The sequence below is a fragment of the Bubalus bubalis genome, chromosome 23 (genome assembly GCF_019923935.1).
Source record: "Bubalus bubalis isolate 160015118507 breed Murrah chromosome 23, NDDB_SH_1, whole genome shotgun sequence".
In the NCBI taxonomy this organism is placed as follows: domain Eukaryota; kingdom Metazoa; phylum Chordata; class Mammalia; order Artiodactyla; family Bovidae; genus Bubalus; species Bubalus bubalis.
In genome coordinates, this window is record NC_059179.1 from 18,664,402 (window position 1) to 18,676,592 (window position 12,191).

The window sequence follows — 12,191 nt, forward strand, 5'->3', positions numbered from 1 at the left end:
ATGAGGTGGCCAAAGTACTGGAGTTTCGGCCTTAGCATCACTCCTTCCAAAGAAATCCCAGGGCTGATCTCCTTCAGAATGGACTGGTTGGATCTCCTTGCAGTCCAAGGGACTCTCAAGAGTCTTCTCCAACACCACAGTTCAAAAGCATCAATTCTTCGGCGCTCAGCTTTCTTCACAGTCCAACTCTCACATCCATACATGACCACTGGAAAAACCATAGCCTTGACTAGATGGACCTTTGTTGGCAAGGTAATGTCTTTGCTTTTCAATATGCTATCAAGGTTGGTCATAACTTTCCTTCCAAGGAGTAAGCGTCTTCTACTTTCATGGCTGCAGTCAACATCTGCAGTGATTTTGGAGCCCCCCAAAATAAAGTCTGACACTGTTTCCACTGTTTCCCCTGTTTCCCCATCTATTTCCCATGAAGTGATGGGACCGGATGCCATGATCTTCGTTTTCTGAATATTGAGCTTTAAGCCAACTTTTTCACTCTCCACTTTCACTTTCATCATACATATATCCAAATCACTTTGCTGTACACCAGAAGCTAACACAACATTGTAAATCAACTATGCTTCAATTTTTTTAATTAATTAATTAACTAAAAGAACAATGGTAAAGACAAAAAAAAAAACAACCCTGAAACTTAGAGATATCATGTAATTCATAGATACTTTGTTAACTAAGTTTACAATTCAAGATTCAAACCCTAACTTGCTTTACTCCCAACACAGCCTCCTTTTTTGTCTTTTCCTTTAGTTTGAGTTTTTATGTTTACATCAAAGCTATACATGCAGAAAAATGGCCAAATCATTCTATAATATTTGTTATAAAAATAACAGGGCCCCCAACCCCCAGCCCATTTGCTTTCCTTGGAGTCAACAACTTTGACCTCTTTAAACTGATTAATTTATAATTTATCTCCACCATATATAGAAAATAGACCCACACCAAGTTGAATCACTGTGGGGTTTCAGCATACTAAGAGCACAAAGAAGATGCTACAAAGGGAGGGGGGGGATAATTTGGGAGAATGGCATTAAAACATGTATAATATCATATAAGAAATGAATCACCAGTCCAGGTTCGATGCAGGATACAGGAAGCTTGGGGCTGGTGCACTGGGATGACCCAGAGGGATGGTATGGGGAGGGAGGTGGGAGGGGGGTTCAGGATGGGGAACACGTGTACACCCGTGGCGGATGCATGTTGATGTATGGCAAAACAAATACAATATTGTAAAGTAAAAATAATAATAATAATAATAAATTAATTTAAAAAGAGAAACTCCAGAAATAAATAAATAAGTAAAAAAAAAAAAAAAAAAAAGATGCTAGAAGCTTCCAGAAAGAGTAGAAATAATGTCACCTACAAAGAGTTGGAAATTCTAATGGCCTTGATCAACAGCAACACTGGAACACAGAAAGCAGTGAAATAATACCTTCAAAATTCTAAATGAAAATGATCCCCAACTTAGAATTCTATACACAGCCAAAATATGAATCAACTGTGAGGGTAAAATAAAGACATTTTCAGATATTCAAGGCCTCAAAATATGACTTCTCCCATCCCTTTTCCCAAGAAGTTCATAGAGGATGCTCAATCCTTCCCAACTCACCCAGCATTTTGTTACCATCAGCCCTTTTCTGTTATCCCTATTCTTGTAGGTCTTTCACCTTTTAAAAAAATCCTTTTTCTGTCAGTTTAATAGGACTCTAAGGGAGAAAAAGCAGACCAACTCTGTCAGTTATCATTACCCAGAAGTTATCTGCTTTTATTCATTTTCATAAGCCATGGACACTTTCTTCAAACAAAATCTTATGCAAAAGACAAATATCGAAGACGCACGCAGGTCATACGTATCGCACCACTTGCAGCATCGTTTCTCCCCACTGGCTAACAGTTAAGAAAGCTGCTGCAGCTATTTAATGGGAAAGGAATGATCAGATTAGAACAACACCATTTTGTGCCCATAAATTAATTAATGGATCTAGGCACTGAGTATCTGCTGCTGTTAACTTCCCCTACAGCACACACACAAAATGAGAATGGGACATTATATGTACTTTTTGATGAGACAACATGCTACCACCTAGAGTTGCCAAAGAATCAAAACCTGAAGTGTCTGGATCCAGCTATTAATTGACTGGAAGGACAGAAGGACATGCCGAACTGTGTCATCAGTGCACAGTCTGCAAAACCCAGACTGGGCAAGCTCCGCTGCTCCTCCGCATATAAATTAAAAGAGGAGGAAAGAGGATTAGAGGGAGACTGTTTGGATTAAAAGAGATTTAAAAGATACATCAAATCAGAAAGAGGGTAAATGCACACCCGTGTTCATAGCAGCACTATTCACCAATTGAGGGATGAATGGATAAATAAAATGTGGTGTAGAAGTACAATAGAATGGTATTCAGCCTTAAAAAGGAAGGAAGTTCTAATACATGCTACAACATGGATGAACCCTGAGGACTTTCAGTTCAGTTCAGTTCAGTTCAGTTGCTCAGTCGTGTCCGTCTAGTCAAGGCTATGGTTTTTCCAGTGGTCATGTGTGAATGTGAGAGCTGGACTGTGAAGAAAGCTGAGCCGGCGCTTTTGAACTGTGGTGTTGGAGAAGACTTGAGAGTCCCTTGGACTGCAAGGAGATCCAACCAGTCCATTCTAAAGGAGGTCAGCCCTGGGATTTCTTTGAAAGGAATGATGCTAAAGCTGAAACTCCAGTACTTTGGCCACCGCGTGCGAAGAGTTGACTCATTGGAAAAGACTCTGATGCTGGGATGGATTGAGGGCAGGAGGAGAAGGGGATGACAGAGGATGAGATGGCTGGATGGCATCACCGACTCGATGGACATGAGTTTGAGTGAACTCCGAGAGTTGGTGATGGACAGGGAGGCCTGGCGCGCTGTGATTCACGGGATTGCAACTTTATACTACATGAAATAGGACAGTCACAAAAGGACAAACACAGTATGGTTCCTCTTATATGAGGTATCCAGAATAGTCAGATTCAGAGAATTCAGAGAATGGAGGTTACCAAGGGAAAGTGGAATAGGAGCTTATTGTCTAGTGGGTACAGAGTTTCCGTTTTGCAAGATGAAATATTCTAGAGACTTGTTGCTGAAAAACGTGACTACGCTTAACACAGTGAACTGTGCACCTAAAGACAGTTAAGATAGTGAAGTTTATGTTATGCTTCTTACTATAGTTAAATTTTTAAATTTAACTTTCAAAAGTGGGTAAGACTAAATGGCAGATTGAAGAAGGTGCCCACGGTTGATCACATTATATAGAAATGGAGGGAAGTGATCATCATAAAGGCTGGGATGGAGTCATTGGGAGAGGGGAAAGGAGTGGCATGTTGGGACAGGGCATGAAGAGGCTCCTGGAGCTCCTGACCTAGGTGCTAACTGACTAAAGTGGTCACCCAATAATCATCATCATGTTATGTATAACATGCGTTTCCTGCAGTTTTCTGTATCTGTCTTGAATGCAATTAAAAAGCAAGACAAAAATACTGAAGAAAAAAAAGAAAAGAAAGAAAGTTGCTGCCATCCTGTCAGCATATTCTGGCCAATAACTCTTTCATCTGAAAGAGGAGAGTTCGGGAGCGAGGTGACTGGAAACTGGGTCTACCTCACCTCTCCATCACTGAGTACTTTTGCAAAGCCCTGTGTCTCCCCACTGCCTTCGAAGCCCAGGTCCTGCACACACACAGCCCCCATCCACCCACAAGGGACATTCTCACAGAGTTACAACAGCTGAGCTCCGCCTGGGGTCACAGAGGGAAACAGGACTGGGCAGCGTGACAAGCCAGGGTCTCACCCACATGAATGCAGAAAATAAGACTCGGACGCTTTTGTTGTCAGCTGTCAAATTTCATTTTCTGGTTCCCGAATTCTCTAATGTGAATTCTGCTGAAATCCTTGTGCCACCATAATGTGCCGTCACAGGGTCACGACTGCACCAGCTTTCTGTCAGTCTACACCATGAGTGTCCCAGCACGGAGTCCTTGAGGCTTACACAGCCCGCAGCATGCACGGGAGGCTGCGGGGGGTTGTAGCTGAGAGTCAGCTCTGGCTTAGGCTGCCCAGCTTTGAATCTGGCTTAGGTGACAGCTGCTTATGGTCTCAGGGCCTCTGTCTCCCCACACATTAAGTGGGGCTTGTAAGTATTTCATAAGGTTGTTATGGGGCCTCAATAAGCTAAAACACATCAAGTCTTCAAAAAGAGAGCCTAGCTCAGGGTAAGGAATCGGTACTTAGTAGTAGAGGTAGTAGTTATTATTCCATTTAAAGGATGCAACCCTACAGAAGACCTAAATAGACATTTCTCCAAAGAAGACACAAATGGCCAATAGGCACATGAAAAGATCTCCTCATCGCTAATTATTAGAGAAATACAAATCAAAACTATAATAAGGGACTTCCCTGGTGGCCCAGTAGTTAAGAATCTGCCTTGCAGCACAGGGAACACAGGTTCAATCCCTGGTCGGGGAACTAAGATCCCACATGCGACGGGGCAACTGAGCCCACACACCACAACCACTGAGCCCACATGTCACAGCTAGAGAGGAACTACATTCAATATTGTGTGATAAACTATAATGGAAAAGAATGTGAAAAAGAATGTTTATATATATAACTGAGTCACTTTGCTGAATAGCAGAAATTAACAACATTATAAATCAACTTCAGTTCAGTTCAGTCTCTCAGTCATGTCTGACTCTTTGCAACCCCATGGACTGCAGCACTCCAGGCTTCCCTGTCCATCACCAACTCCCAGAGCTTGCTCAAATTCATGCCCATCAAGTTGGTGATGCCATCCAACCATCTCATTCTCTGTCATCCCCTTCTCCTGCAGCCTTCAATCTTCCCCAGCATCAGGGTCTTGTCAAATGAGTCAGTTCTTCACATCAGGTGGCCAAAGTATTGGAGTTTCAGCTTCAGCATCAGTCAATGAATATCATGAATATTCATTCCTTCCAATGAATATTCAGGACTGATTTCCTTTAGGATTGACTGGTTTGATATCCTTACAGTCCAAGGGACGCTCAAGAGTCTTCTCCAACAGCACAGTTCAACTATACATTAATAAAAATTTTAAAAAATAAATAATAATAATGCTGCAAGGTACATGGGATGTATTTATCTTTTTAAGTTAGTGTTTTCATTTCCTCCAGATAAATTTTCAGAATCATACAGTAGTTCTATTTTAATTTTTTTGAGGAAACTCCATACTGTTTTACACTGCTTAAGCTGACCCTGGACGAGTCGTCTGTTACATTAAAAGACACCTACAAAGACTAGGCAGGCAGCTGACAATTGCAAGCAAATGCTGATACCAGGCACCAAATCCCAAACCTTAAATCTCTTTCAGTACCACCACTTTCACCCTAAGATCTGGGAATGATTGTGCTCATTTTACAGTGGGGAGCTGAGAGCCAGAGATGGAAAGGAACTTGCTCTGTCACCCACTAAGAGCCTGGTAGACTTAGAACTGAAACCCAAGTCTTTAGCTCTCTTTATTCTACACCTACAGTGTGGAAGAGTCTGGCCATCATTTCATGGGAGCTCTCCATCACAAGAACAGTGAGCAGGGCCAGCCTCAACTTCAGACAGCATGTATTGGTTCTCCTCTCTCTCTTCTTTGCTTCTCTGTGACATCTTGCCCTCAAACCAGCTGCCCCTCTAGGGCTAGACTTACCAGCAGCCTCAGTCTCACATCCCAATAGCCAAAGGCCAAAAAGGACAAAGGTCTCATTTTCCCCAGCCTGAGTTTTATTTGTCAAATAAAACTTGGGCCACAATTCACCCTTGGGTTGCTCCTTGTATGAGTCTGAATCCTGGTTCTGTGGCTTGGGTAACCCAACCTCTCTATGCCTCAGTTTGCCCATTCTGAAATGAAGAAAATAATTGTACTTGCTTCACTGGGCTGCTGTGAGACTGAATCATCCATTAAAAACAAAAACACATTTCAACTACATGCTAGGCAATGTTTAGGTGCTGGAGCCACTGCAGAGGAGAAAGAGACCCCTCTCTGCCCTCATGGGGTGTATAGTCTAGCAGTAAAGACAGACGTGAAATAGACAAATGCATGAACAAATGTCTCTATTACAAATCTTGTACAGGACCAGAACAGAGCTCTGTGGGAGAGAAAGCAAGGGGACCTAGCTCGGATTAAACAAGCCTGGCGCTGGGCGTGGTGTGGAATAAACAGTCTCTGGTAGCGGTAACGCAGGTTCTTGTTCAGAATCCTCCCAACCATCTGGCCTCCCCATAGCGACGTCCCACAAGGAGAAGAGCTGGTGATTTGGCTGCCCTGCTCTCCATCTCTGCGACCAATTACGAGTCTCCTAAGGAATGGAGAGAAAGCGTGACGCTTGTGCTGGGACAGCAGAAGTGCGGCGGGTCCCAGGCGGCTGTTCCTGGTGGGTGGCACTCACCCACCTCGTCCGCAGTGGCAGCCCCTTCCCACTCCAGTGGAGGCCCCGACCAGGAGGTCTGCAGAGGCCCCAGTGGCGTCTCAGGCTCCAGGGTCTCCCCAGCTCCTTCCCCTGGCCCCGAGTCAAGCCCTAAATGAAGGCGTGCTTGAGAGAGATTTTCTGCGTAACAAGCCAACTTTCCACTCAGCAGTGCCAAGCTCTGCTGTCACTGCCGCTCCTGGCCAGAGGGACGAGGGCCCTGCCTGGCCCCAAGCCGGGGGCTGTCTCATTGTTTCCTGGTGACTGCCTCTGGAGGGACCATTTGCAAAACTCTTCATGATCCAAGATGTGTCTGTGGACATGCTGTGCCCCGACCAGGCTCCTCTGGGGCTGTCTTCCCATCCCTCTTGTGCAGACATGCTGTTTCTTCAGGGAAGAAGGGCCAAGATTCGCTGGGTTGGATTAATTGTCTCAGACTCTGACTCTGAGTCTGTTCCTGCACCACCGTCACCACCGCCCTGATCTCAGCTCAAGGCCCCAGGACCCTAATCAGGACCCCAGGGGCAGCCCATCCAGTCTGGCCTCCTCTCCTTGTCCACCACAGATGGCCAAAGGGGCTGCCTGGAGCACATGTCACTCCTTCATGTGCCACCCTTTGATGGTGTCTGGATCTGAATAATCTGAACCAGTCCCCTTGATGGAGCCAGCAGGGAGTTCTCAGCAAGTCGAGCGTATCAAGCAGGGTTTGCCTAGAATGTCATACACTCTTTTCATCCAAGATTTTCCCAAAATGTGCCCTCCTTGTGCATTAACTTATCCATCATGCATTAATTTATCCATTAAATAATGAAAGCCTTCTACATGCAGGCTCCTTTGCTGGGCCCAGGGATGTGATGGTGAGCCACACAGCCACTCCCCAGGAGTTCATGGTCCAGTGAGGGAGGCAGACATCACTGAAAAATCGAGAATCACCAGTTTATAGTAATCACCCAGTGTAGTGAGAGCTGAAGGAACCGTGTGGATGCTGAGAGAGTAACAGAAAAGCATGACTCTGGTGAGAGTCAGAAATGAAGCTCACCCTGACACGGGATAAAGGGTAGGCGCCATGCGGGGGAGGACCAGAGGGAGGGGGAGAGCTTCCGGACAAAAGCCCTGAGCCCAGAGGCCACCTGCAGCCTCTGGGCTCTGAGGACCTGGGTGGCAGGTGGGCAGAAAGCGCAGCGGTAGGCTGGAGAAGGAAGTGGTTACAGCCAGATAAGTATGTCAGGAGATTGCTCTTGACCCAGCAAGCCCGGGGAGTCCTGAGAGCTTAGAGGAGCTCAAACAAGGCTTGAGCCCTCTTGAGCAGGAGGGGTAAGAATGAAAACAGAAAAGTTTGGTGAGATATGACACAGGCTGGACTGATATTGCCACAACACAAATGCTGGTTCAAGAGGACTTTTTTTTTTAAGCTTTGTATTATGGGAAAAATTTTAAATATATCAATGTAGATATAACAGTATAATGAACCACCCTGAAGCCCTCATCCAGCCGCTTCAGCAATAATCAACCCAAGCTTGCTTCAGCTACATCCCCCACACATTCCTCATCCCCACTGGATTGTATTGAAGCAAATCCCAGATGCCGTATATTTGACCATAAATATTTCAGTATGTACCTCTAAAACAAAGGACATTTTTGGTGGGGAGATCTTTTTTTTTTAGTTGAGGCATGAGGAATCTTTATTGTCACCCTGCTTATTTAATTTATATGCTGAGTACCTAGTGCGAAGTGCTGATGAAGCACAAGCTGGAATCAAGATTGCTGGGAGAAATATCAGTAACCTCAGATAGGAGATGACAACACCCTTATGGCAGAAAGCAAAGAGGAACTAAAGAGCCTTTTGATGAAAGTGAAAGAGCAGATTGAAAAAGCAGACTCGAAACTCAACATTCAAAAAACAAAGATCATGGCATCCAGTCCCATCACTTCATGGCAAATAGATGGGAAAACAATGGAAACAGTGAGAGAATTTATTTTCTTGGGCTCCAAAATCACTGCAGATGCTGATTGCAGCCATGATATTAAAAGACGCTTGTTCCTTGGAAGAAAAGCTATGACCAACCTAGACAACATATGAAAAAGCAGAGACGTTACTTTGCCAACAAACATCCAACTAGTCAAAACTATGGTTTTTCCAGTAGTCATGTATGTATGTGAGAGTTGGACTATAAAGAAAGCTGAGCACCGAAGAATTGATGCTTTTGAACTGTGGTGTTGGAGAGGACTCTTGAGAGTTCCTTGGACAGCAAGGAGATCCAACCAGTCTATCCTAAGGAAAATCAATCCTGAATATTCATCGGAAGGACTGATGCTGAAGCTGAAGCTCCAATCCTTTGGCCACCTGATGCGAAGAACTGAGTCATTGGAAAAGACCCTGATGCTGGGAAAGATTGAAGGTGGGAGAAGGGGATGACAGAGGATGAGATGGTTGGATGTCATCACCAACTCGATGGACATGAGTTTGAGCAAGCTCCAGGAGCTGGTGATGGACAGGGAACCCTGGCGTGCTGCTGTCCATGGGGTTGCAAAGAGTTGGACATGACTGAGCAACTGAACTGAACTGACTGAACTGAGGGATCTTTAGTTGCAGCATGTATACTCTTAGCTTCAGCTTATGGGATCTAGTTCCCTCACTAGGATCAAACCTGGGCTCCCAGCTTTGGGAGCTCAGAGTCTTACCCACCAGACCACTAGTGAAGTTCCATCTAAAAACAATTAATGAAAATACAAAGGGAAAATTTTAAGGCTTGATGTGGTGTTTGTTTAGTTGCTCAGTTGTATCCAACTCTTGTGACCTATAGCCTGCCAGGCTCCTCAGTCCATGGGATTCTCCAGGCAAGAATACTGGAGTAGGTTGCCCTTTCCTTCTCCAGGGGATCTTCCCAACCCAGGGATCGAACTTGGGTCTCTGCTTTGCAGGTAAATTCTTTACTAACTGAGCTGCAAGAGATGCCCTACTTATAGTCAAACTACCACTCAAAAAAAGTCATCCCTCTCACTATTTCCTTGCACCAATGTCAGCACTTTCTTAGAAGAAAGAGATTTCCACAAGTGCTTCAACCTAAAACATTAAAGAGAGCTAAACCTTAAATGCAGGTTCATTTCATGAAAGGAGGCAGCTACATTACTAAGTCTGTGGAAATCTAATGGACACCCCCAAGTGATACCATGTGCCCAGCAAGCAGGGTGCTCAGGACAGGAGGAGGTGGGCCCCTATATTCCCTGCTGGCTTCCCGGGCAGGCCCTGGGGCAATGGGGCAGATGGAGAAAGGGCTTCCATAGAAGTGGGAGGCTCCAGAAACAACCCAAAGGAAACTGAGAGGGAAGGATGGTCAGGTGCTTGCTTCCATGGTCAGGTCTACCCGCCAATACCTCCCCCCCCCTTAGGCCTGCAAGTGTTTCCTGTTTGAGCTAAAACCTGGGTACTCTCTGTCTTGCCAGTCCTCAGGTGCCTTCTCCTGCCTCACAGGGAATCATTGGCCTCACAGTCACACAAATATACCACCTGCACCCACAGGTTTCCAGGTTCAGAGAGCGGTTTCTGTCTTCTGCAGTGAGAGGACAGTATCCGCAGTTCCAGAATCCTCTAGTTTCCCAAGCAGGCGTGAGCCCTGGCATTACCCAGTTAGGATGGACCTCCTAATACAGCCATCTATTCTCAGCCCTCGAAAAAGGCAGCGTCCCTTCTTCCACGCCCTCCATCATTTGCAGAGCCTACTGTGCTCCGTGCATTACGCCAAGCCTGGGAGACACAAAGGCGAATTAGACTCGAGCCCTTCACGGAAGGAGCTCACTATTTCCGAGAGAGACAGGCATATGAACACGGTGCAATTGCACCAGAGAGAGAGAGATAATGCAGTCAAGAAGCTGCAGGAATTCAGCCTGTGGAACAGAGCTCTACCTGTGAGAGCAAGGAGTCTTGGGGGACGTATCTTTTAAGCTGGGTCTTTTTTGGGGGGATCCACACCTCACAGCCTGTGGGACCTTAGTTCCCCTACCATGGATCGAACCCATACCCCCTGCATTAGAAGGTGAAGTCTTGACCACTGGACCACCAGGGAAGTCCCTGAGCTGGGTCTTGAATGACACTGGGGAAAGTCGGGGAGGGGGACTTGCCCCATGGATCCAAAGTGAATCCGTGCTCTTTGGACATAAGCAACAGAACTGAATTACACAAAGAACATTATGTTTCTTTGGTCCTGCAATTCCACCTCTACAATTTATCTGATAGATTTACTCACTCACATGTGAAATGACATATGTTCAAGGAAACTTACTACAGCAGGATTTGCAAAGCAAGAGATTAGAAATAATCTGAATATCCATCTGTGTGAAGATTTTCTTCCTGTAGCTGCTATAACAAAAACTACAAACTTGGTGGCTTACCTCAACAGGAATGGATTCTCCCGTAGTTCTGGAGGCCAGAGGCTGAGGTCAACATAATGACAGGGTTGCGATCCCTCCAGAGGCTCTAAGAATTCTTTCCTCCTGTTCTAGTTTTTGGTGGGGTGGCTGCTGGTATTCCTTGGCTTGTGGCCATATCACTCTGATCTTTGCCTCAGTAATCACACTGCTTTCTCCTCTTTTTTTTTTTTTTTTTTTTCCTCCTCTTTTCTGTGTCAAGTCTTCAACCTCTCCATTAACAAGGACACATGTGATTGTATTTAGGGCCCACACAGATAATCCAGGACAATCCCCCCATCTCAAGAGCCTTAATTTAATCACATCTGCAAAGCCCTTTTTTTCCATAAAGGTTAACATTCACAGGTTCCAGGGATTAGATACGGCTATCTTCTCAGAAGCTATTATTCAGCCAACCACAGGATGCATCCACACGGGGGAATATTGTGCAGACATTAAAAAGAATGAGATATCTGTACTGATATGAAATGGACCCCAAGGTATATTAAAAGCTTAACATTTATATAATTTAAATTATATAAAATTTAAATAATTTTTTAAATTAAGTGAGAAAAGCAATGAATTCAAGGGATTGTGAGCAGCTCATAGAATGGGAAAAAGAAAAGCAAATAAAGAAACATTTTGTATCTTGTGCTACCAACCTATGTAAAAACTATACTATATATGTGTGTCTGTTTACATGTCATCTCCGGAAGCACACACAATAAACTGATAATAATGGATACCGCTGGGGAAGGGAATGTGGAAGTGGGGGACCAAGAAACAGCTTTATGGAGATATAATTTACATACCATACATGACACCCATTCAGAGTACAATTCCACGGCTTTTAGCGTATTTGCAGATTGTGCAAACATAAGCACAGTCAATTTTAGAATATTTTCATCAGCCCCAAAGAAACCTTCAGGCCAACTGGTAACATAACCAAAACTTCAATAGACCATAGTTCTATCAGGCCAACTGCTTCCAGGTTATATGACAAGTGCTGGGACTAGTGAATTCCTAAGAGAACAAATCTGTTGCTGCACTCACATTGCTCTGAAATGAGTTCCCTGGCCAGAAGCAATATTATGTAGAAAGAATCCTGGGACAGTAATGAGGTTTTCTGTGAGCACACAGATGGTTGGGCTGGCAGAAGAATTTCTGGAAGGGATAGCAAATTCATATCCAGAATAAGTATCTATTCCAGTGAGGACCAAATCAATGCCCCGCCCGGATGGAAGAGGTCCAGTGTAATCAATCTGCCCCCAGACGGCCGAATGACTGGTCCCCCCACTTCCAGCAGTGTAAGCCTCTAAACTGT